Source organism: Phocoena phocoena, chromosome 14 (genome assembly GCF_963924675.1).
Source record: "Phocoena phocoena chromosome 14, mPhoPho1.1, whole genome shotgun sequence".
In the NCBI taxonomy this organism is placed as follows: domain Eukaryota; kingdom Metazoa; phylum Chordata; class Mammalia; order Artiodactyla; family Phocoenidae; genus Phocoena; species Phocoena phocoena.
In genome coordinates this window covers 47,684,204-47,710,369 of record NC_089232.1, presented here as the reverse complement: position 1 = coordinate 47,710,369, position 26,166 = coordinate 47,684,204, and positions in this window count along the sequence as shown.

Below are 26,166 nucleotides of genomic sequence, written 5' to 3'. Positions count from 1 at the left end.
GAACACTCGGCTGCATGTATCTTTTCGAATTATGGTTTTCTCCTGATATATGCCCAGGAGTGGGATTGCAGGATCGTATGTAGCTCTATTTTTTAGATTTTTAAGGAACCTCCAAACTGTTCTCCATAGTGGCTGTACTAATTTACATTCCCATCAGTAGTGTAGAAGGGTCCCTTTTTCTCCACACCCTCTCCAGGATTTATATTTAATAAATAACTAGAGAAAAGTGAAAATGAAAGCATGATGATATGAAGCCTATGGGATACAGCAAAAGCAGTTCTAAGAGGGAAGTTTATAGCAATATGAGTTTATCTCAGGAAACAAGAAAAATCTCAAATAAACAAGCTAACCTTACACCTAAAGCAACTAGAGGAAGAAGAACAAACAAAACCCAAAGTTAGTAGAAGGAAAGAAATAAAGATTAGAGCAGAAATAAATGACATAGAGACTAAGAAAACAATAGAAAAGATCAATGAAATTAAAAGCTGGTTCTCTGAAAAGATAAACAAAATCAATAAACCTTTAGCTAGACTCATCAAGAAAAAAAGGGAGCAGGCAAATCAATAAAATTAGAAGTGAAAAAGGAGAAGTTACAACTGACACGAGAGAAATACAAAGGACTATAAGAGACTACTACAGGCAACTATATGCCAATAAAATGAACAACCTAGAAGAAATGGACAAATTCTTAGAAAGATGCAATCTCCCAAGACTGAACCAGGCAGAAATAGAAAATATGAACAGACCAATTACCAGTACTGAAATTGAATCAGTAATTAAAAAACTCCCAAGAAACAAAAGTGGAGGACCAGATGGCTTCACAGGTAAATACTACCAAACATTTGGAGATCAGTTAACACTCATCCTTCTGAAACTATTCCAAGAAAACTGCAGAGGAAGGAACACTTCCAAACTCTTTCTATGAGGCCACCATCATCCTGATACCAAACCAGACAAAGATACCACAAAAAAAGAAAATTGCAGGCTAGTATCACTGATGAACACAGATGCAAAATTTCTCAACAAAATACTAGCAAACCAAATCTAATAATAGATTAAAAAGATCATAAACCATGGTTGAGTGGAATTCATCCCACAGATGCAATGATTTTTCAATATCCACAAATCAATCTGTGTGATACAGCACATTAAGAAATTGAAGAATAAAAACCATACAATCATCTCAACAGATGCAGAAAAAGCTTTTGATAAAATTCAACATCCATTTATGATAAAAACTCTCCAGAAAGTGGGCAAAGAGGGAATCTACCTCAACATAATAAAGGCCATATATGACAAACCCACAGCTCACATACTCAGTGGTGAAAAGCTGAAAGCATTTCCTCTAAGGTCAGGAACAAGACAAGGATGTCCATTCTCGCCACTTTTATTCAACATAGCTTTGGAAGTCCTAGTCACAGCAGTCAGAGAAGAAAAAGAAATACAGGAGATCCAACTTGGAAAAGGAGAGTAAAACTGTCAATGTTTGCAGATGACATGATGTTATACATAGAAAATCCTAAAGATACTACCAGAAAATTACTAGAGCTCATCAATAAATTCAATAAAGTTGCAGGGTATGAAATTAATACACAGAAATCTCTTGCACTTCTATACACTAACAATGAAGTATCAGAACGAAAAATTCAGGAAACAGTCTCATTTACCATAGCATCAAAAAGAATAAAATACCTAGGAATAAACCTACCTAAGGAAGCAAAAGACCTGTACTCCAAAAACTGTAAGACACTGATGAAAGAAATCAAAGATGACACTAACAGATGGAAAGATAAACTGTGCTCTTAGATTGGAAGAATTAACACTGTTAAAATAACTATACTACCCAAAGCAATCTACAGATCCCATGCAATCCTTATCAAATTACCAATGGCATTTTTCACAGACCTAGAAGAAAAAAAATTAGTGTGGAAACACAGAAGATCCCAAATAGCCAAAGCAATGTTGAGAAAGGAAAACAGAACTGGAGGAATCAGGCTCCCTGACTTCAGACTATACTACAAATCTACAGTCATCAAAACAGTATGGTCCTGGCACAAAAACAGAAATATAGATCAATGAAACAGGATAGAAAGCCCAGAAGTAAACCCACACCCCTATGGTCAATTAATCTACAACAAAGGAGGCAAGAATGTACAATGGAGAAAAGACAGTCTCTTCAATAAGTGGTACTGGGAAAACTGGACAACTATATGTAAAGGAATGAAATTAGAACATTCTCTAACACCACACATAAAAAACTCAAAATGGATTAAAGGCCTAAATGTAAGACCAGATACTATAAAACTCCTAGAGGAAAGCCTAGGCAGGATACTCTTTGACATTAATTGCAGCAATATCTTTTTGGATCCAGCTTCTACAGTAATGGAAATAAAAATAAAGAAAGAAAGAAACGGGACCTAATTAAGCCTAAAAGCTTTTAAGGAAACCATAAACAAAATGAAAAAAAAAACATTCCTACAGAGTGGCAGAAAATATTTGCAAATGATGCAATTGACAAGGAATTATTCTCCAAAATATACAAGCAGCTCAGACAGCTCAATATCAAAAATACAAACAACCCAATCAAAAAATGGGCAGAAGATCTAAACAGACATTTCTCCAAAGAAGACATACAGATGGTCAACAGGCCATGAAAAACTGCTCAACACTGATAATTATTAGAGAAATACAGATCAAAACCACAATGAGATACCACTTCACACTGGTCAGAATGGCCATCACTAAAAAGTCTATATGTAGGCAATTTTTATTTAATTTTCCTTTAGTTTTCTAAAAGTGCCCAAAGAACTTTAAGCTATAAATTAATTAATTAATATTCTGAGTGTTTCTACCTTGAATGGAGAGACAGGATGTAGAACTCTCTTACATGAGGAACCCTGATATTTCTCTTGGCTGTGGTGCTTTCAGATCCCCCTTGATCAATAAGCACAGACACAATGCTTTATTTCTAACTTTGCCTTGAGGGTTTTTTAGAATTGTGGAGACCTATGCATAAAGCAGATAGGCTACTATTGTATGTAAGGGAGTAAGTACAATGTTGTACATAAAATAGAAAAAAAAAAATGATAAAAACTTAGACCAGAATCTATGTTTCCTTCCTTGGGTATAAAAAGGAAATGGAATAGAAAAAGAACACGAGAATCAGTGTTCAAAAAGGTTAGAGAAGAGCTAGAAAAGTGGACAAACATAAATCAAAGTCAAGAAAGCCTTTGAGAAAGGGAGAATGGACAGTAAGATGTAAGAAGAGAGGCCAAGGAAGAGGAGAATTCAAAAAAGACTACTGCTTTGGTCAATCACAAGCCCAGATAATCTGCTAGAATACCACTCTTTTACAGTGGTACTTCTACAGTGCTCACATCCTTGCTAAAGATCAAGGAGTGTATGGACAATGAGAAAGTTAAAACTGGAAATCTTTCTCGTGGTAGCTTACTGGTGTAAGTAACAAACCCTAAATGTTTTGGCTTCATCATTGTAGTTCATTGCTTTGTCTTGGGTGTGGCAGTTAGAAATATTAAACTATGGAACAGAGTAAACTCTTCAGCCTGCTCATCATAAAATTTTATTTCTAGGTAGGGTAAAAAGCAAGTAGCGTAGTTATAGGTTTTTTTTTTTTTTTTTTTTTTTCCTTAGGATAGTTAGTAAGTAATCTAACAAAGGAAAAGACAGGGTATCAGTAAAGAGCAAATAATTAATGATGCAATCAAGAGAAGAAATAGCTCCAAATCTCTAGTGTACAGTGGGATATCAAATATTTATTGAAATAAATATTAGTTACTAGTTACATAGTCCTAGTAAAAGAAAAGGAGCTAGCATAAGAACAAAGAGTTGGAGACTATGTGGAGCTATTTCAATGAGGAGGGATAATTCAAAAGAAGAGTGGCTGCTAAGTGAAGGTTGTAAAACACTGGTAAGAAAGAAACAGGAGTACAAAATGTTACCTACTATTCTACTATTTCTCATGGCCTCATGTATTATCCATTTTTTCCCTTTCTGTTTTAGTTTCCTTGTTGATTTCACAAAGAATCTTTAAACCTATACTATAGGTAACTGATTTCTTTGTAAAGTGATTACTTAACATGCTTATGAAATATCTCTTTTTGATGGCAGTCAAGAAGCTGTACATTTATCCAGAATGTACTTTATCTACTAATATTAAGAAGCATTATTTTTTCTTGCAAAGATTAAACAAACAGATCAGATTTCTTACCTTCTATTACAATAACTGAATTATGAGAAGCAGAAATGAGCTGATATGTTGGAATGTTAGCACCACATTTCATACAATGCCAGAGATAATTTTACTTGCGAAATTAATTTAGTTGGCTCTGTTATGAGTCCTACCACATGGATGATAAACAGGTGGAAGTGTTATAAGCAAAAGATAATGATAAATGGCAGCATATCAAGTAGGAGGTATAGAGATGTCAAATGAAATGTCACTGAAGTCAGTGCTAACCAGACTGATTTAACAACTTCACAGTCTCATATATGAAGAGAACAATACAATGAATGGAATTAACACATGTCCAAGAGTCTCTTTCCTGTGACATAAGCATGGCTAAAAAAACACAACCAGAAGAACAGGATGGATTCATAACCTCAGAAGAACCCAGTTTCTATACTCTTCACAAAAAGAGTGAAAAACGAATAATTCCAAGATAATAAGAAATTACACTACAGCAAAAATTTTAATACAAACTGAATGTATGAGACTCATATAAATGAATATGAAATATTTTACAGAGTTCTAGCATATGGTAAACACTCAAAACACATTACATATTTATGTCAAAAGGTCATTGTTATGTTGGAAATGAAATTACATATGATTTCCTAAGTGAAGGAACATGAGATTTATTTATTTTTTCTCTGTGGGTACCTGCATTTCCCTAAGTCTCACAAGCCATGCTTGATTAAGAGGCTCAAGGTAGCAGATAAATTATAACGGGACCTATTTTAAAACTGTACTTTTTGAAGAGGAACACATTTTACGTCATTCTTTTGAAATAGGGAAGAACAAATCTGACTCCATATTGGATCTGTTTCTTTTACTTTAACCTTTGTATTCTATTGCTTTGCTACAAGTTAATCACTAAAGGGATGTTGTCTATAGCTTAAAATATACATAATGGCCCATTTCCTGGAACCATGTCTCCCATGTCTGAAAGTTAGTCTAAAATACCTTTGTTTAAGTTCACAGGAAACATCCTGACCAGGCCCATCTGTTAATGGCTTCAGGAAAGAAGAAATTAACACATCCCCTCTGGAGTCTGGTTGGAACCAGGAAATACTTGCAACAACTTACTACCTTTTTTACTTTACCTCCTCACTTCCGCATCTTTGTTCTATAAAAGACACTAGAATCCAAACCCAGGCAATATGGATCTTTTACACTAGTCCACCACCTTCTCAGTCTGTTGGCTTTATGAATAAAGTCGATATTCCTTGCTCCAACAATTTGCCTCTCAATGTATTGGCCTGTGGTGCGATGAGCAATACAAGCTTGGACTCGGTAACACTTTGGGGATGCACTGTGGTATGTAGAAAGAGATATATGTTTATCCATCATTTAACAAATATTTATTGTAATTTACTTTGGGCACAGACTAAGACATAAACAGACATGGCCCCTGCCCTCATAGAGCTTAAAGTCTCAGAGGACATAGAGCCCTGAGTTTGAATTCCAGCCCTGCCACTGTATTGGGTAAATTTTAGACAGATACTGAAACTTCTGGGGTCATAGTTTTTGTTGTTGTTTTCTTTTCTTTTCTTTTTCTTTTTGATATATGAAGTATTGATATATAAGAGTACTTATCCTATGTGGTTGTGAGAATTTAATGAAAAAGTGCATAATGCTTGGCTTTATATCTGTCATACAGTAGACATTCTCTTTGCTTCCCTTTTCAAATGCAGAGCCAGTAAATAATGTGACAGGCACAGAATTCCACGAGCACAAATAAAATCTTGACTGTTCTTTTTTTTTTTTTTCATGTGGGATCTTCCCGGAACAGGGCACGAACCCGCGTCCCCTGCATCGCCAGGCGGACTGTCAACCACTGCGCCACCAGGGAAGCCCTTGACTGTTCTTAATAACAACTGAGGTGACACGACACACTGTTGACAATTTTATTTTTTATCAGGGATTGATATTTTGGAGAGAGTTTATTTAATTCTTTGATAAGTAAACTTTTAAGGTAAAGAATGAAATTATTCAGAGGTAGAATTCAGTTCAACTACTGAAATCTCTGTATTTGTGTATGAAAGGTGTCTATCCACTATATTGTAGTATGAACTTTGAATTTTTCACTAAATATTGAAATTTAGGTATAGTAAGTCCTGTGTACAACTTCCTCTGTTCTTGAATTTTTTTCAAAATAGGTCTCATTTAGAAGAGTATGGAACTACGATCAGGTATAGGTTATGTTCACAGGAATTATGAGACATTAAACATTTCCCATGAGTCTGTTCTTGGCCTTTCATATAATGGCATCATGTTAATGCTCAAACTACATATCACTCAGTTATGTAGGTGTCTACCAGAAAATAAGCTTTGCTAAAGAAAATGCTGTAGAAATTTTCCTTGATCTGAATGGATGCATTTCCCATGAACTTTTATATTTTTAATTCCTCAATTCTATTTAAAGTATTATAATGTTAATATTTTTAATTGGCTATACCCAAGGTGAAATTATAAACTGCAATGTGGAGGCCAGTCAGTTTAGATTGTATTAGGTAAGGTCAGAAGCTTAAAGTGAGAAAAAAAGATACATTGCCTATATTTATCTTCCATCTGTTCAGAAACTATTCAGATTGCCAACATACTGATGCATCATTTACTTATAATAATGCGTGAATCACAATAATGAGCAATGAATTTTCAGATGTTAAATGAACACTCAGAATAGGAAACCCTGTCATTTAGAAGGCTAGTTAATGAGAGCGAGGTAGAGAAATTGCTTGATTAGGCAGTTAACTTTTTTAATACAAATGTTTGTCGCCATGAATTTAGAGTCTGCTAAACAACTGAGCTTTTTTATGCTGACTTTCAGCAAATTAAAGAGAACAGACTGTTTTTAAGAGGGGACTTCAAGGGCAACCACTTCAATGAGAACTTACTTTGTGCATATTTGATGCTCAGTAAGGGCTGGATGGAAATGAACTGGTATGATTTGTGGGATGTGGAGAATAGGAAACTGATAACCTCAACTGAATGGCTAAACTGAAAAATGGCAGCACAAAATTCAGCAGATTGATTTCATTGGAAACATTCTCATCTTATAAAAATCTATATACAGATATATACGTAGAACTTATATATAGATAGATACAGATATATAGATAGATATAGATAGATAGATATATTCCTGTATCTGAAACAAAATTTTCTGTTTTCTTTGGGAGTGACTTGGCAATCTATTATGGATGATAAGTCTTTAATTTCATAGATTATCCTACAATAATAGACTTTGTTTACAAATTGTAACCAAGTTTCTTGTGATATAAACAGTCCATGGTCTAGAGCAGAGTTTGGCAAACTGCAGTCCACTAGTCAAATCCAGCCTGCCACCTGATTTTGCACAGCCTGTGAGTTAAGAATGGTTTTTAAGCCATTTAGAATGGTTGAAATAAATCAAAAGAAAAATAGTATTTGTGGTACATGACAATTGTAAGAAATTCAAATTTCAGTGTCCATAAATGGAAATTTAATGTACCACAGTCTCTTGTATTCATTTACATATTATCTATAGCTGTTTTTTTGCTACTTTGGCAGAGCCGAGTACAGAAATGGTTTGGCTAGCAAAACCAAAAATATTTACTATGTGATCCTTTGCTGAATAAGTTTTTCAACACCTGGTGTAGAAGTTATAGTGTAGAATATAAGTACCATGGGGACAAGGATGAAGTGTAACACAGAAATCAAATTCTATTCCTTATTCTGCCAGTAGATGAAATGGAGCAAGACAACTTCTCTGCATTTCTGCTTGGTCATTTTAAAACTCTGAGGTAATATTGTTTCACCTTTTATGCTTAATCTGATTCTGCTCTAAAATAGTCTAATTTTTTATTGAGTAATGTTCAATATTTATTTGTCTAGTACCCAGAATTCTCAGTTGAAATGGAAACAATATGCTGAATTATATTTGGGTATTGTGTTTGGATATTTCTGAATTCTGTATGGAGGTTCTTCTATGTATGAATAAATTAAGGCCTTGTTGTAACCCATTATGCTTTTGCTACTTTACTATCCTCATTGGTGGGACATGCTTCCTTAGGTCTTTGACGTTGGAGTATCTAACATGAGACACCACATGCATGCTCACCTAGCATGCCCAACATATAATCCCATTATGGTTCAACATGCTATTATAACAATAACTATAATGATCACATTAATAAACAACAAAGATTTATTGAATACCCCTTTGTCCCAGGCCTGTTTTAGTTCATTAACACAGTCAATCCTCACAATAATCCTATGATCTATATACTCTTTTATTTCCATTTTACTGATAAGGAAACAGAAGCAGAAAAGATTTCGTAATTTGTTGTAACTCTTTTTAAACCCCTCTATTTCCAAACTCTATGAAATTCAAGACCTCTGAAGCCAAACTTGAAATAATTTTGGAGGAGTGTCATGATCACAGTGCTGCTGTCTGGGGCTGGCAAACTGCCCTTTATCCCTTTAATGTTGCATTGGGATGCTGTGATTAAATGAGGATGTCTTTGGGTTCATCTGTTGAAAAGGTATTATATTATTTTGCTATAGATGAGACCATCCAAACTTCATAGCAACTAAATTCTTTAGTTCCTCATGACATTGAAAAGGTAGGAGGTATCAGATGCACTCCTTTCCATAGACTTTTGAATGACTTTGTAATGAGCCTTTGTTAGTGATTCAACAGTATCATACTGCTGATGTGAATAATTTGACACTCTTCCTATATCTGAGCAAAGTGGGACTCTATCTTGTGGAATATAGCTCATTTGTATAATGTTCCCTCGAGGATAAAATCTACATGGTTATGCAAACACTAAATATGTTTAGAACTTAGATGTGTTATGCATGCCCATTTAAAAGATTTAACTGTTGGAATACTAATTAAAAAAATTTTTTTTCCTGCCTATAGTATTCCTTCCAGCCTCCTTCCCTACCCTCAGGACAACATATGGGGCTAGATATTTGGATTTTCATTCTCCAGGGGAAAGCTGTGATGCAGAGGTCAAAAATAGAAGATACTCAGAGACACTGTCTTCCTGTAAGTGATGAGGGAGAGGTGAGTCCTTTGATTTTAGAGAGAGGAAACTGGAAACTCTCTGATCCTGAGACGGCCGCAAGGCACTGGGAGCTGCCTACTGGGGGTTTCCAGTTCTCTGTAAGAACCCCAGGGAGAAAGCTGGAGTTCATAGGAAAATGGTTGAACTCTAGGCAGACCCAGGTTCTCAACCTCAGGAAAGATCTTTCAGCAAGCATGGAATGGGCACAGCCCAGCTGTTGGATATCTAGAACTCATCTTGGCTCAGACAATGCGGTGATTACAAGTGACTGTGATGAAACTAGAGCGCCTTCTTCTTTTGTCAAGTACTACATGGGCCTCCTTGGTATTGGGGCAACCGTAAGGAAAGAACTAGTCCTCCACTAATTTCTAAGAATGAATTTTCCTCTATTCTAGCAGGAAAGAGGCTTACATTTGAGCTTAATTAGATTTAAAGAAAATAAATGTGACATTTCTCTCACACTTGAGATTGTGGACTAAAATATATAGTCACTATATAGGTACATATGTGCAAAATAAATCCTTCTTTTGAATATCCCCAGCCACATACCTTCAGGTCATACTCCCTCTGATTCACATAAAACTATGCCTAAGTGAGAATGAAAAGGATTATCTGATCGAAAAACATGTAAACTCTTTAATTTCTCACCATGCTGCAAGAAAAAATGGCAACTTGGCTCCATCTGTAAAGAGCAACAGCATGTGCCTCAATTACTGCTTTTCACATGTATTTCTATTAGTTTTAAAACGCTTTACCTGAAGCTTTTCTTCTGCCACATTGTTTTGGGTTATTTTCCCCCCTCAATATGGATGAAGATCTAGGACACTTGGGTTCTTAATCTACCTTCCCAAGTGAGTTATAGTACAGCCTCTAGCAACCATTTAATTTCCTCCCACTGAAGTGCAGCAGTCAGAAATACCCACTGAGACCTCTGAGAGTACATTTGATATTTGTGCTTAATTATTATTGGTGAAGGACTTGAGATTCTCTAACAAAAACTTCAATCACAGACAATATGTTGTAATTTAATTTGAAACTATTATCCTGCCTTGTTCTGCTTTCAGAAGGACGTGTAGGAATCAAACTTTGTATTAAGTAACACTTTTTGTGAGATAAATAATGAAGAACTGTGAATAAAAGTGGAACATTACAGATTCCATTCAGATGAGGTCAAATGGCCAATTCTATAAGAAGTAAAGGAATTTAACTCACCATAAGCCTATTTATTGCAAAGAGAGAAAATGTTACCTTCTTGCCTACTATTTATGGCATTAGTTTAATAAGATACTATATTTTAAACTGGACTTTTCTTACCTCCACTTATTATTGAGGTTTTGTTTAGTCTATAAATTATTTCACTTGGGGCCTCTGAATGTTGTGTAACAATAGATATGCAGAGATTAGAAACTGCAGTTATTTTTTTCCTTTTAGGAATCCAATAACAATACGATAAAGAATTTCAATTTTTACATAACAGCCACTATTTGTGGAGGCATTTGGAAAGGTTATTGGGTGTCCTGATCTCATTTTAGAGAAGACATATTTTAGCCATGATTTGGATAGAACATGGTATTTGAAGACCATTAATAAATCCTCAGTTCTATCTGTAAACAGAAAGTTAGAATAAAGCAGATTGAGCTGCATACAATATGTTGTTCTTAAAACCACCACCCCTGCAAAAAAAATTCAGTATGACTGATCATTGATTTCTTAACCATAGGAGAAGGTCTTCTTTGAAAATAGGGGGAACCAATAAGTATAAACAAGCTGTGATATGAGGGGTATTTGGAAAGCCCTAATTTCTAAAAATATGTCCCAATGATAGTGTACACTGCCAGAAATGCTTCCACAAGTAACAGCTTTCTTAGGTGTCTTTTCTTAGCTTATTTATCCTTATTTATTTTTTTAAATTAAAATATTCTTGGGAATATGAAATATTATTGACTTTAATTGGCCAAATCTTGAAGGTGGATTTTGTGGCTGTCTTGGGAGCTGAATAGATAGGAATAATACTTGTCTGCTTTTGGATGAAGAAACCTTGAAAGGTAACTGAGGACTTGTGTGTGAGTGGAGGAAAAAAGGCAAATGTCTCTTTCTCTGCAGTTCTTAGGAGCTATTCTGTTCATAGGATTATGTGTGTCCTGCTAATACTATTAAGTTTCTTCAAGGTGTTTATTTCTTTGGCAAATACTTTGATGACACTGAGCTCTGTATATATTGAAAATATGGTGGTCTGGTGGCCACTATCTTCCCCTAATTTGTAGCCCAAGGCTTATTTATTTTACTTTTAGTCTTCCTCTCTCTTTAGGAACCAAATTACAATCAGTTCCTTAACAGGATATGTTTTATGACAAGGTTTGTTCTACTCATAGAGACAAGATAGTCCGATGTTACAGCTCTTCAGAACAGACTGCCTTGGATTAAAAAAAAATTGGCACTTTTGTTTTCTGTGAGACCTTGATAAGTTAATTTTTCTCTTTATCCAAAAATGAAATGAGGGTGATAATACTATCTACCTAAATGGTTGTTGGTAAGATTAGATTGTGTGTGTGTGTGCATGTGTTATCAACTAGGTTATAATCTGGCTCACAGTTAGGGCTAAATAAGTATCACTATTGTTTATTACTATTTACTCAACAAATATTCATTAAGCACCTATTACATGTCATGTAGTGTCCTTGGCACTAAGGGAACAACAGCAAAACAAAACAAAACAAAGAATATATCTACATAAAACTTACACCTTGAATTATAAGACAGCTATTATCATTGCCCATTATTCCTTAAAGCAAGGAAAGAAGGCTCTTCTCCATTGTCAAACTGGCTAAAGAATACAAATGGTAGAGAAGGTCATAAAACTGCTTTAGGAGATTTATTTTATTCATTTTAATACGTGTGTGACCAATAGCAAAAACAAAATAGCTAAAATAATTAGGAATAAGAGTTTGCCATAGACTGGCTCTAAGTAAGTGTACATTGTTGCCTACTGCTTTTCAGATCATTTGTCGGTAGTTCCCACTGGGTCACTGACATACTTTACTTTTTCATCATACAGCGAATCTCCTTAAATCCTGACAGAACACATATCATCATTTGGCATTGTTTCCAGTAGTCAATCTAATGGGAGTTTATCCATTCTACTGAAACAGGAAGAGGCCTTTAATAATCATACAATCAAAAGAACAATGAAGATCAAATAAGTCCAGTAAAAGTTTAGTAATATTCTATAGAAAGAAATAACACCTTTAAAAATATTACAATATATTTATTGCTTGGAAATTACTTCAACTTTTTTTCATGGCTTTTTCCACATCTTTCTTCAGTAGAATCAGAGAATAACTTTGGATAATTCGCCTACTCTTTCAACTACTCTTCTTCAGGCAACAGATTGATTGGTTTTGTTAACCTTCCTTAATAGAGGAGGAGGAGGAAGCATACTTTTGAAAAACTATTGGATTAGATGACTTATTTGGCAAAACAAAGAATTATAGAATTTTAAAGTGGAAAGGGATAATACTGATCATCAAAAACAGCAGCGTTCAGAATTTATTTTTAAGCTGTATAATTCTTTCTTCAAATAAAAGATAAGCGGAAGTCCCAAATGTAAAACAGATAAAAAGAGAGATGCTCTGATTGAAGTGAGGTGCAAGCTCTGGAGCTCAACTCCTGTGGTAATGACAATGGAATTCACTCCAAGTCAATAAGCCCACGTTTAAATTTCCCTGACCAAATTCAGGTCCTGGATTTCACATTTAAAGAGATTTTGGTCTGAAGAGGAAAATATTTTTGTTTAAGGTCAGAGAGCAAGTACAAACAGTGCCAATAGTAGAACCAAAGTCTGCAGATGGCTACTCAAGTTTTCTATTTTTCTTTATATTAGGAAATAGTATTTTGCATTGTAACTAAATTGAAGGTTAAGCCAGGTAATGCACTACTGTTCCAATGACAAGATCACATTTTAAGTAGCACATAGGAGATATCGTTACAAACTCTTTGGAAAATAAAATCTTCCTCAATACTTCTTCTGACCAGGAAAGTTCACATTCCTTCAACATGAAAAATACACTAATTCCCTCCCATGCATATCCAACTTTCACTCCATTATGCATCAGTTTAAAGTCCATGATCTCATCAAAATGTGGGTCAGGTGCATAAAAAGCTCCTCAGATACAGCTTTTGGGACACTATTCCTCTTGATCTGAACACTAATGAATCAAGTGGACAAATTATCTTAAACACTGCACCCAACAAACAATAATGGGACAGCATACAATAAACTGCTATAGACACTCATGTCCATAAAGGGTGGGAAATGTGAGGCACAAAGCAACCAGAAATCCACAGGAATTCAGAAATACAGCCAGGCAACATGCTGCTAGTTCCTTGATTAGGGCTCAGTTCTACGCTCTAGGAATAATTCTGCACAGCTCTCGGTTTCATCTTCTAGCCTTTTGTCTGTTCTCTGAGCCATCATTTCTTTTCCATAAGAAATGGCTGATGTTTGCAGCAGACTAGTTTTTTTCAGATGGCTTCTTTCTTATAGAAATAAGTAGTTCAAGGATCTAAAGACCTTTTTATTTTGTACTGCTTGTATTTTTAGTCTACGGTGACACTGTTTTCTCATCCTCTTCAAAATGTTTGGATCCCTATGAGTCTTACTGGAGCTTGGTCCATTACATAAAAGCCACAACCCTCCTTCCTTGATACAAGCCCCTCTCTACTTGAGGCATCTTGTGAAATTGTTGTAGGGCATTATCTAGGAGTCTTTGAAGCCCAACTTGAGATGCATGCCTTTGACATTCTAAAAGAGCTTTTTGCTTACTTGAAAGAGTATCTTGCCTCCTATATCTCTGAGGTCTTAAAGAGATTCTCTGCAGTCTTACCTTGACTTAATTTTTTTTTATTCAAACAGAAAGTCACAAGAATTATAATCATCCTCATCAGTTCACTCAGTCCCATGTAATTATTTTTTTTTTCCATCTTGATCTTTTGTTAGCACTTTTATGAATTCATCAGTTTTCCATTAGCGTTCTGAAAATGCTTATTCATTCAGTTCAGCAGTATAGTCAGTTACCAGAAACCTGTACTTGTCAGAGTCTTTTCCATGAATTCCTTGAAGATGAAACTCTTTTATAGGAACATATTTGCAAAAGCAATAGAGTACACCCAGAGCTGTCTGTAAATGACAAAAGACTTAAAAATGACCACGGTTAAAGATTTGATGAAAGTTCATAATAATGCAATTGACAAGGAAATTTAGTTATTTCTGAGACATACATTTTAAAGTAATAACTAGAATTATGACTTATAACATTATACCAGAATATATAAGATTTTTTAGAAATTTCATGTAATGTCTGAAACATTTATATTAACATATTTCCATACAAATAACCCAAAGAAAGTTTAGTATTAGTTGGTTTTTTTGTTTGTTTCTTTTTTATACTGCAGGTTCTTATTAATCATCAATTTTGTACACATCAGTGTATACATGTCAATCCCAATCGCCCAGTTCAGCACACCACCATCCCCACCCCACTGCAGTTTTCCCCCCTTGGTGTCCATACGTTTGTTCTCTACATCTGTGTCTCAACTTCTGCCCTGCAAACTGGTTCATCTGTACCATTTTTCTAGGTTCCACATACATGCGTTAATATACGATATTTGTTTTTCTCTTTCTGACTTACTTCACTCTGTGTGACAGTCTCTAGGTCCATCCATGTCTCAACAAATCACTCAATTTCGTTCCTTTTTATGGCTGAGTAATACTCCATTGTATATATGTACCACTTCTCCTTTAACCATTCGTCTGTTGATGGGCATTTAGGTTGCTTCCATGACCTGACCATTGTAAATAGGGCTGCAATGAACATTGGGGTGCATGTGTCCTTTTGAATTATGGTTTTCTCTGGGTATGTGCCCAGTAGTGGGATTTCTGGATCACATGGTAATTCTATTTTTAGTTTTTTAAGGAACCTCCATACTGTTCTCCATAGTGGCTGTATCAATTTATATTCCCACCAACAGTGCAAGAGGGTTCCCTTTTCTCCACACCCTCTCCAGCATTTGTTGTTTGTAGATTTTCTGATAATGCCAATTCTAACTGGTGTGAGGTGATACCTCATTGTAGTTTTGATTTGCATTTTTCTAATGATTAGTGATGTTGAGCAGCTTTTAATGTGCTTCTTGGCCATCTGTATGTCTTCTTTGGAGAAATGTCTATTTAGGTCTTCTGCCCATTTTTGGATTGGGTTGTTTGTTTCTTTAATATTGAGCTGCATGAGCTGTTTATATATTTTGGAGATTAATCCTCTGTTGATTCGTTTGCAAATATTTTCTCCCATTCTGAGGGTTGTCTTTTTGTCTTGTACATTGTTTCCTTTGCTGTGCAAAAGCTATGAAGTTTCATTAGGTCCCATTTCTTTATTTTTGTTTTTATTTCCATTACTATAGGAGGTGGATCAAAAAAGATCTTTCTGTGATTAATGTCAAAGAGTGTTCTTCCTATGTTTTCCTCTAAGAGTTTTATAGTATCTGGTCTTACATTTAGGTCTTGAATCCATTTTGAGTTTATTTTTGTGTATGGTGTTAGGGAGTGTTCTACTTTCATTCTTTTAATGTAGCTGTACAGTTTTCCCGCACCACTTATTGAAGAGGCTGTCTTTTCTCCATTGTATATCTTTGCCTCCTTTGTCATAGATTAGTTGACCATAGGTGCGTATGTTTATCTCTGGGCTTTCTATCTTGCTCCATTGATCTATGTTTCTGTTTTTGTGCCAGTACCATATTGTCTCAATTACTGTAGCTTTGTAGTATAGTCTGAAGTCAGGGAGTCTGATTCCTTCAGCTCCGTTTTTTTTCCCTCAAGACTGCTTTGGCTATTTGGGGTCTTTTGTGCCTCCATACAAATTTTAAGATGATTTGTTCTAGTTCTGTAAAAAATGCCATTGGTAATTTGATAGAGATTGCATTGAATCTGTAGATTGCTTTGTGTAGTATAGTCATTTTCACAATAGTGATTCTTCCAATCCCAGAGCATGGTATATCTCTCCATCTGTTGGTATAATCTTTAATTTCTTTCATCAGTGTCTTATAGTTTTCTGTATACAGGTTTTTTGTCTCCCTAGGTAGGTTTATTCCTAGGCATTTTATTCTTTTTGTTGCAATGGTATATGGGAGTGTTTCCTTAATTTCTCTTTCAGAGTTTTCATCATTACTGTATAGGAATGCAAGAGATTTCTGTGCATTAATTTTGTATCCTGCAACTTTATCAAATTCATTGATTAGCTCTAGTAGTTATCTGGTGGCATTTTTAGGATTCTCTATGTATAGTACCATGTCATCTGCAAACAGTGACAGTTTTACTTCTTTTCCAATTTGTATTCCTTTTATTTCTTTTCCTTCCCTGATTGCCATGGCTAGGACTTCCAAAACTATGTTGAAAAATAGCGGTGAGAGTGGACATCCTTGTCTCGTTCCTGATCTTAGAGGAAATGCTTTCAGTTTTTCACCACTGAGAATGATGTTTGCTCTGGGTTTGTCGTATACGGCCTTTATTATGTTGAGGTAGGTTCCCTCTGTGCCCACGTTCTGGAGAGTTTTTATCATAAAAGGGTGTTGAATTTTGTCAAAAGCTTTTTCTGCATCTGTTGAGATGATCACATGGTTTTTATTCTTCAATTTGTTAATATGGTGTATCACATTGATTGATTTGCGTATGTTGAAGAATCCTTGCATCCCTGGGATAAATCCCACTTGATTGTGGTGTATGATCCTTTTAATGTACTGTTGGATTCTGTTTGCTAGTATTTTGTTGAGGATTTTTGCATCTATATTCATCAGTGATAATGGTCTTTTCTTTTTTTGTAGTATCTCTGCCTGGTTTTGGTATCAGGGTGATGGTGGCCTCATAGAATGAGTTTGGGAGTGTTCCTTCCTCTGCAATGTTTTGGAAGAGTTTGAGAAGGATGGGTGTTAGCTCTTCTCTAAATGTTTGATAGAATTCACCTGTGAAGCCATCTGGTCCTGGACTTTTGCTTTTTGGATGATTTTTAATCACAGTCTCAATTTCATTAGTTGTGATTGGTCTGTTCATATTTTCTGTTTCTTCCTGGTTCAGTCTTGGAAGGTTATACCTTTCTAAGAATTTGTCCATTTCTTTCCAGTTGTCCATTTTATTGGCATAGACTTGCTTGTAGTAGTCTCTTAGGATTCTTTGTATTTCTGCAGGGTCTGTTGTAACTTCTCCTTTTTCATTTCTAATTTTATTGATTTGAGTCCTCTCCCTCTTTTTCTTGATGAGTCTGGCTAATGGTTTATCAATTTTATCTTCTCAAAGAACCATCTTTTAGTTTTATTGATCTTTGCTATTGTTTTCTTTGTTTCTTTTTCATTTATTTCTGCTCTGATCTTTATGCTTTATTTCCTTCTGCTAATTTTGGGTTTTGTTTGTTCTTCTTTCTCTAGTTCCTTTAGGTGTAAGGTTAGATTGTTTACTTGTGATTTTTCTTGTTTCTTGAGGTAGGCTTGTATAGCTATAAACTTCCCTCTTAGAACGTTTTTTGCTGCATCCCATTGGTTTTGGATCGTCGTGTTTTCATTGTCATGTGTCTCTAGGTATTGTTTTTATTTCCTCTTTGACTTTCTCAGTGATCTCTTGGTTTTTTAGAAACGTATTGTTTAGCCTCCATGCGTTTGTGCTTTTTACGATTTTTTCCCTGTAATTCATTTCTAATCTCATAGTGTTGTGGTCAGAAAAGATGCTTGATATGATTTCAATTTTCTTAAATTTACTGAGGCTTGATTTGTGACCCAAGAAGTGACGTATTCTGGAGAATATTCCATGTGCAATTGAGAAGAAATTGTAATCTGTTTTTGGATGGAATGTCTTTTAAATATCAATTAAATCAATCTTGCCTTGACTTAATTTTTAAATGGTATTTTTTTCTAAGAGCATCCTAGATTTAATATCTACTCAGAAGTTTATTTATTAAATAAGCATCTTTTGGCATCTAAAGCGATTAAAAATAAGGAACAGTTTTATTTTCAAACCTGCCAAATACTTGCTCCTTTATATATAAGAATGTTTTCTTTAGCTTGATTTTTTTCTTTTTTTCAGTTTTATTGAAGTATAATTGACAAATACAATTGTAATATATTTAAAGTATACAATATGATGATTTTATATCCCTAACATTGTTATAGGATTCCCACAATTGAGTTACTAACACAACCATCACCTCACATATTTACCTTTTTTTTTAGACCTTATTCATCCTATAACTGAAACTCCATACCCTTTTACTAACCTCTTCTATTTCCCCCATCTCCCACCTCTGGGCAACCATTCTACTCTGTTTCCATGAGTTCCACTTTTTTGTTTTAGAGTCCACATAAAAGTGTTATCATGTAGTATTTTCCTTGCTTATTTTTCTGGCTTATTTCATCTAGCATTATGCCCTTAAGGTCCATCCATGTTGTTGCAAATGGAAAGTTTTATTTTTTTTTGAATTCTGAAAAATATTCAGTTGTGTATGTATGTTTGTATACATATACATATATATATATATATATATATATATATATATATATATAATCATCTGTGGATAGACAAAGTTGTTCCCATACCTTGGCTATTGTGAATAATGATGCACTGATCATGGCAGTGCAGATATATGTTCAACATAATTATTCTGCTCCCTTTGGATGCATACTCAGAAGTGGAACATATGGTAGTTCTATTTCAACTTCTTGAGGAATCTCTATACTCTATACAGTGACTGTACCAGTTAACACCAGCTCTGTACAAGGGTTCCGTTTTCTCCATATCCTTACCAACACTTTTTATCTCTTGTCTTTTTGATAATAGCCATCCCAATAGGTGTGACATGATATTTCATTGTGATTTTGATTTATAATTACCTGATGATGTCAAGGAGATTATCTCTTATGTTTTCTTCTAGGAGTTTTACAGTTTTAGGTCTTACATTCAAGTCTTTAATCCAATAAATAATTTCTTTTGTGTGTGTGTATATATGTGTAATACAGGGATCCATTTCCATTCTTTTGCACATGGATATCCAGTTTTCCCAATACCATTTATTGACGAGATTATCCTTCCCCCATTGTATATTCTTGGCCAACTTTGTCAAAAATTAATTGACTATATATGCATGGATTCATTTCTGGGCTCTCAAGTCTGTTCCACTGATCTATGTGTCTGTTTTTATGCCCATACTTTACTGATTAGATTACCATAGCTTTGCAATCTACTTTGAAATCAGGAAGCGTGATGCCTTCAGTTTTATTTTCTTCTGCAAGATTGCTTTGACTATTCAAGGTCTTTCGTGGTTCTGTACGAAATTTAGGATTTTCCTTCTAGTTCTGTGGAAAATACCATTGGAATTTTGATAGGGATTGCATTGAAAATGTATTTACTCAAATGCCTGATGTGTAGGAGTCACTAAACTAGCTTCTGGTTTTCTCTCAGAGGGAACTAATCTGTGTGTAGCTGTACATTTGGTACAACCCTTAGGAAGAGGGAAATTCAGGAGCTTTCAAGTCTCCATCTTGGTGACTTCACTCTTCTTTTTTTTTTTTCTCATTTTATTATCAATAGCTAGAAGATAAGCATGTCATGCAACATTTTACCTGGAAATCTCCTTAAACTAAGTAATAGAATTCATTAGGTTTATTTTCTATTTTTCATATTTTTACAAGTAATATTGTTGCTCAACTTTCTGCCACTACACAAGGGTCTTTTATCCTTCGTCATTTAACTGCATTTTCATCACTTTCTGGTGAGTCTTCAAAGACATTCTTCTCAGGGTTCTTTAGACTCCTGCTAACAGTCTCAAAGACTTTCAGCGTCCGCTCACTATCCTTTCATAAAGGTTGTTTTAGGTTTTATTATAGCAGCATCCCCCTGTTCTGAATATAATAGATGCATATCAAGTCATCCCAAAGTTAGCGACATATAACAACAACAATCATTTATTATTATTATTTCTTATGGCATTGGGAACCAACTCTGCTTAGGCTAGGTAGTTCTCCTTAGGGGTTTCTCATGAAGTTGTAACCAGACAATGGCTGGATCTGGAATCATCTCTAAGGCTTTCTTACATATCCTACAATTGATGATGATGATACTTGATGATAGCTGTTGCCTGGAATCTCAGCCTCATCTTTCCCTGTGGCTTAGGCTTTCTTGCAGTATAGTGACTGGATTCCAAAAGCAGTTCCACAGGAAAGAAACAGACAGAAGTCTTATTGCCTTTTATAACCTAGCCTCAGAAACCACATAGCATCACTTCCACTATACTCTATAAGCCAAGGCTATAACAACATTCCAGCCAGATTCAAGGGGAAAGGATATCAGCTCCTTTTCCAGATGGGGATGTGGTAAGGTCACACATAAGAAGTCCATGAACAACAGGAGATAGTGTTACACAGGTTTTTGGAAAAATACAATCTGCCACAACCATATACCACAAATTGTCAACTATAATGTATCACATAGCAATAAAAAAACATACGGAAACATTAGAATAGTGATATTAAATTATTTCATATTAGATTCATAAAACAGCTTAATATATTTATTAAAAATAAAATATTTGCCACACAGGAATACTTGAAAAAGTTGACTATCTCATTGGTCTGGTGTTTGAAAATAGACAGATCTAACAAAATGTATGATAGCCGCTGCTGGGAGAAAGTAAATATTTCACAATAAATGAGACGAGACATATTCAGTAGGACAAATAAATATTTCACACAGTCTTGAAGAGATAGAACAGCCTGAATATGAAAAGAATAACTTCCGTACTAAACTCTAAGATACAGTAATGTGATAAAACATAATTTCTGTAAAACTAAATTTTCTGACTTTTAACTCTTTGCTTAAAAGGTCTTCCTCTTTTCTTCCAGATATTTTATTGTAAGACAAAACATATTAAAATAAAGTAAAACCTAATTACTTTAAATGCTGTAGCTGTTTTTGGGCAGCAACTCAACCTGCTTTCAAATACAGATTGGAAAAATTATCTCACCCTTTCTTATGGGAGAGGATAATGGAGCTAGATTAACGGGTTTCAAACTATTAGAGTTTTAAGGCTGTTGGCATCACAAATCAGGAATCACTTAAGTCATAATTATATGAGGTTTGAATAGGTGGCCGTCTTAGAGAATATCTTTTCTTAGCCCCTTCCTTTTATGAAGTCAAACATACCTCTCATAGTAGCTTTACCTGTATATCTCTCCCTTGCTGTTCCCTTGCATTTAGGCCTTTAAAGAATTCCACAAAAGGAAAAATATTTATTGCATGTCTAGTATGTGCAAGGGACTATGCAGGTCATTTATTTCCTTCCTCATGGCTCCCTCTGGTATAAGTGTTCTCATCACCATTTTTTCTTAGAGCTTGTCTGCTTGTTTGATTGTTGCTTGATTTTATTTGAAAATTACTTTTGTGAATTACTACAGGCATGTAAAGTCATAGAAAAATATATAATGAACACCTGTGTACCTATCACCTAGCTTAAATGAAATATTTCAAATAAAATTTAAATACTCTGTGTAGCTTTTCATGATCCCATTCCTCTCATTCTCATCTAAGAAGTAATTACTATGAATTTATCACTCCTACACATAAAACTATTTTATATGCGTTTGCATATTTTTAAATGTAAAAGATGTTATCATGCTTTCTGCAAAATTTTTCCCCTAAAATTATGTTTTAAATTTTATCCATGTTTATGCGGGAGGGTTTTATTCATTTTAGTTTTACTGCTGTATAAGTTTATAAGATTAATGACATTTATTCACTCTTTTATTTTGATAGATATTTACATCATTAAAAATTTTTCATCAGTACAAATTTTGTTGCAACAAGTATTTTAGCTATCTTTTATTGGCTTCTGCTATTCTCTCAAAATAGAAATCAAAAATTTTTTGGTTAAATCAACATTTGCTCTGTATATTATGATGAATATAAAAAATACTATTACTAAACCACATAGTGTTCTGTGATTAGCTTTTTCTTCTTTTGCTACTTTTTTTCCCTCGTGTTACTGTGGGATGAGGAGGTGTGAGGCAGGGTAAGTCTGTTTCTCAGTCTTAATTGTTTTATTAAATTAAGAAGGATGTATTTTAGAAGAATATAATAGCACGTTGATAAAAAATTGACTTATTAATGAAAGAAAAATCTGTGTCAAAGAGAAGGAAAAGAGAAAGATGAGAGAAGAGTAACGTATCTTGAATACTATACACTATTTATTCAAACATATTCATATACATTTGCATTTTATCTACTGAATACTTCATAACCTCTACTTGAATATTTCCAATATAAAATAAAATAAACTCCCCTAATATCTTCCTCTAACTACGTACCCACTCTCTTTGCTTCCCTTCTGTGGTAGAGAGAACAATGGCCTCCAAATAAGTACATCTCCTAATCCCTGGAACCAGTAAATATGTTATCTTACAATGCAAAGGCATTCAAAACAAAGACTTTGCAGATGTGATTAATGGTATGGCCCTTGAAATAGGGAGATTATTCTGGATTATTCAGGTGGGCCCAGTCTAATTATATGAGCCCTTAAAATTCAAGAACCTTTTCTGGCTGGGTTATAGAGAGAGAGATGTGATAATGATAAAGGGTCAGAGAGAGATTTGATGCTGATAGTATTGCAGAGACTCAATGTTGCTTGCTCATGGGGCTACGAACCAAAGAATGTGATATCCTTTAGAACTGGGAAAGACAAGGAAACCAATTCTTCTCCAGAGTCTCCAGAAAGGAACACAGTGCTGTCTATACCTTGATATTAGCCCAGTGAGATCTGTGCTGTTTTTCTGACTTATAGAACTGTGAAATAATAAATCGTATTATTTATGTTGCTTAATTTGCTACAGCAGTATAAAAAACTAGTACACCTTCATAACTAAATTTCTTGAAAGAGGCATCTCTTGTTGCTGTCAACATTAACTTACATTGAATTTTCTCATTATCCTACTTCTACTAGGCTTATTTCCTCATCATTCTATTAATTTGTTATCAAAGACATCTTTAATTTGTCTCCTATATCTAATGATCATTTTTCTATTGTTATCTTAACTGCTCCCTTAGCCTTATTTGATTCAGTTTATCAATTTTCCCTTATTGAAACACTGTATTATTTTGAGTTTAGCAGAAAAATCACCCACAGGGTTTTCTTCCTCCTACCCTCCTTACATGGTTTTATTAATCCATTTCCATGTCTATAAATACAACATATACTATTTACCCCATCAAACTTCAATAACTAATTGTCTATTTATCCTTTTCACTTGGATATCCAGTATTTCAAACATAAGGCTGAAATGAAATTCCTAATTTTTGTGCCAAACCCTCCCTTCTCACCAATTCAGTTGCTCAAGCCAATGTCTAGGAATTGTCCTAGATTTTTATTTCACTAAACCCTTCACATTCACTACTTTGGAAAATACTGCCTACCCTACTTATAATCTGTCTACTTCTCTGTTACCTTTACTACTGCTCTATTTCAAATCATTACCGTCTTGCGCCTGGACATCACAAATTCTCCTGATAGGTCTACTTGTGTCTGCTCTTTCCACCTCCTTCCCCACATGAAAATTCCATTCACCACATAGTTGCCAATGTGATTTTTTAAAAATGTAAACATATAACATATCTAGAGAAAATAAATGGTGATCTTTACTTGTAGGAAAGTGGATGTTAAGTGGATTTAATGTTTAAAAGTATTTCCTAGGGTGCTACCTTTAATGAAAACAATCATATTTCTTATAAAAATTAAATCTCCTTACTATATTTGAATATGCTTGCATTATAATTACTTTGGCATTATGCATGAAGTGATTCTGAATAGAGTATACTTGTGAATTTGTAACCATGACCAAGGTGGTATGTGCCACAGAATAACAGGTAACATTACTTTAAAAAGTATTTTCTTGCCATAAGATAAAATATCTCACTTTTCAAATTGCTTCACCTATATGTTAATTAGTTTCTTTAAAATATAACAAATATTCATGAGATTTCACACATTCTCACACAAAGATTCCTTAACTTAGAATGAAATCTAAATTGCTTTTCAAACTTAGTGATACTTCTGTAGATGTTAATAAAATGCCTCATATCTACGAATAGAAGTTTCTCTCCTCAATACCTTTTCTATTACAAGATATTTAATAAAATGGGAGCACTTATTGTCAAAGAAATTTAATTATTTTTTAGCGTATCATGAAATTTACTAGCTTGCCAACATCAGACAAGACCAAATAGTATGTGAAAGTGCTGAGGAATTTGATTACAAGTTGTTGAATGTAGAAAGAGGATGTCCTGGAAAATAAAAGATGTAATTATCAGTTTGCCCTTTCTTACCTCATAAATCACTAATTGCAAAGTACAAAATTGAAATATAATGGGATCAGGCAATTGTCAGTTTCTATAAATACATTTTGAAGGCCTGGCACATATGAGTTTTAAATCCTCGACCCAAAACGCATGGAGATGTAGCAGCTCCCTACTCCGTCCCAGACTGTGTTTTTTTACAACCATACAGATTTGGCGAATTTATTCCTTTTGTCACCCATCTCTTATCTCCCCACCTCATATTTAAAATTTCAAATTTGGCATTTGTGTGATTAGTGACTATGACGGATAAGCTGGGTAGTGGCACATCGAATACAACAAAATTTCAAGAAGACATATAAAAATTCTGGTAAAAGTGCTTTCTGAAATTCACAGAGCTATGGTAGTATAAACTAGTAGAATTATTTTGGGAAGCAATCTGTTATTCAGGAATATTACCCAGATTCCACAATTATTGATTCATTACTAATTTTGTTTTCTCTATGTCTATCCATTTTTTTTCTGCCATTGCATTATTTTTTAGCAAATTTCAAACATCATATCAACTCATCTGTTAAATTCAATACATTCTAAGACATGGATTGTACTTTTAAAAAATAACTGCAACAGTCATTATCCCACTCAGAAATCAACATAAATTCTTTAATAGCCTTATACAAACAGTAAGTGTCCACATTTTCCTGATTGGCTTATAAATCTCCTCTACCTCCTCCTCCCTTTCCTCTTTTTCTTGTTTTTTTAAAAAATATTCATTGAAACTGTTTGATCTGCCTCTTAAATCTCTTTTAATCTATATTAACATTTGTTCTCCGTCTCTCGGGAGTGGAATATGCACAACTACTTCTGTGTTTGTTTGCTTGTTCTTGCATTTACCTAATTACAAACTACATGAATTGATTTTATCTTTAAAAATAAATACAATATATTAAATAAAAACAAATTCCAATTTGACTAAAACTTCCAGTTTAACTAAAAATAGAACAATCAAGTTTGAAAATGAAAATATTTGGCATTATTGAATTAAAGAAATATGGCAATTACTGATATTTAATATTTAATTTACTTCTTTGTTCTAAGTAATATAATCATAGTTACGCTACTATACTCTCTTTTCTTCATCTCCCATGGTATGCATTGGCAACCCCTGAATTTCAGTAAGGTTTTCTTCCCTCTCCTTTTCTGTTTCTCTACCACAATTAGCTTTCCAAGTATCTACTAGTGTGTTTCAGAAATTTACTCTAATTAACTTGGGTCAGGGGGTGATGCTGCACACCCCTCTGACATAGCCAGATATTGAGTTCCCCACAATAATTCCGTTTTCTAATAAGCAAGCTGGGTTAGAGACAGACCCTAAAGAGTGGAATACATTGACTAATAACGCATTTCCATTGTACTTTCCCAGTGTGTATTGTCAGAGGAAAAGAGAGGTTTAGACTGGTTTATGAGGTGAATGCACACTTGCACATCCCATCCAAGAG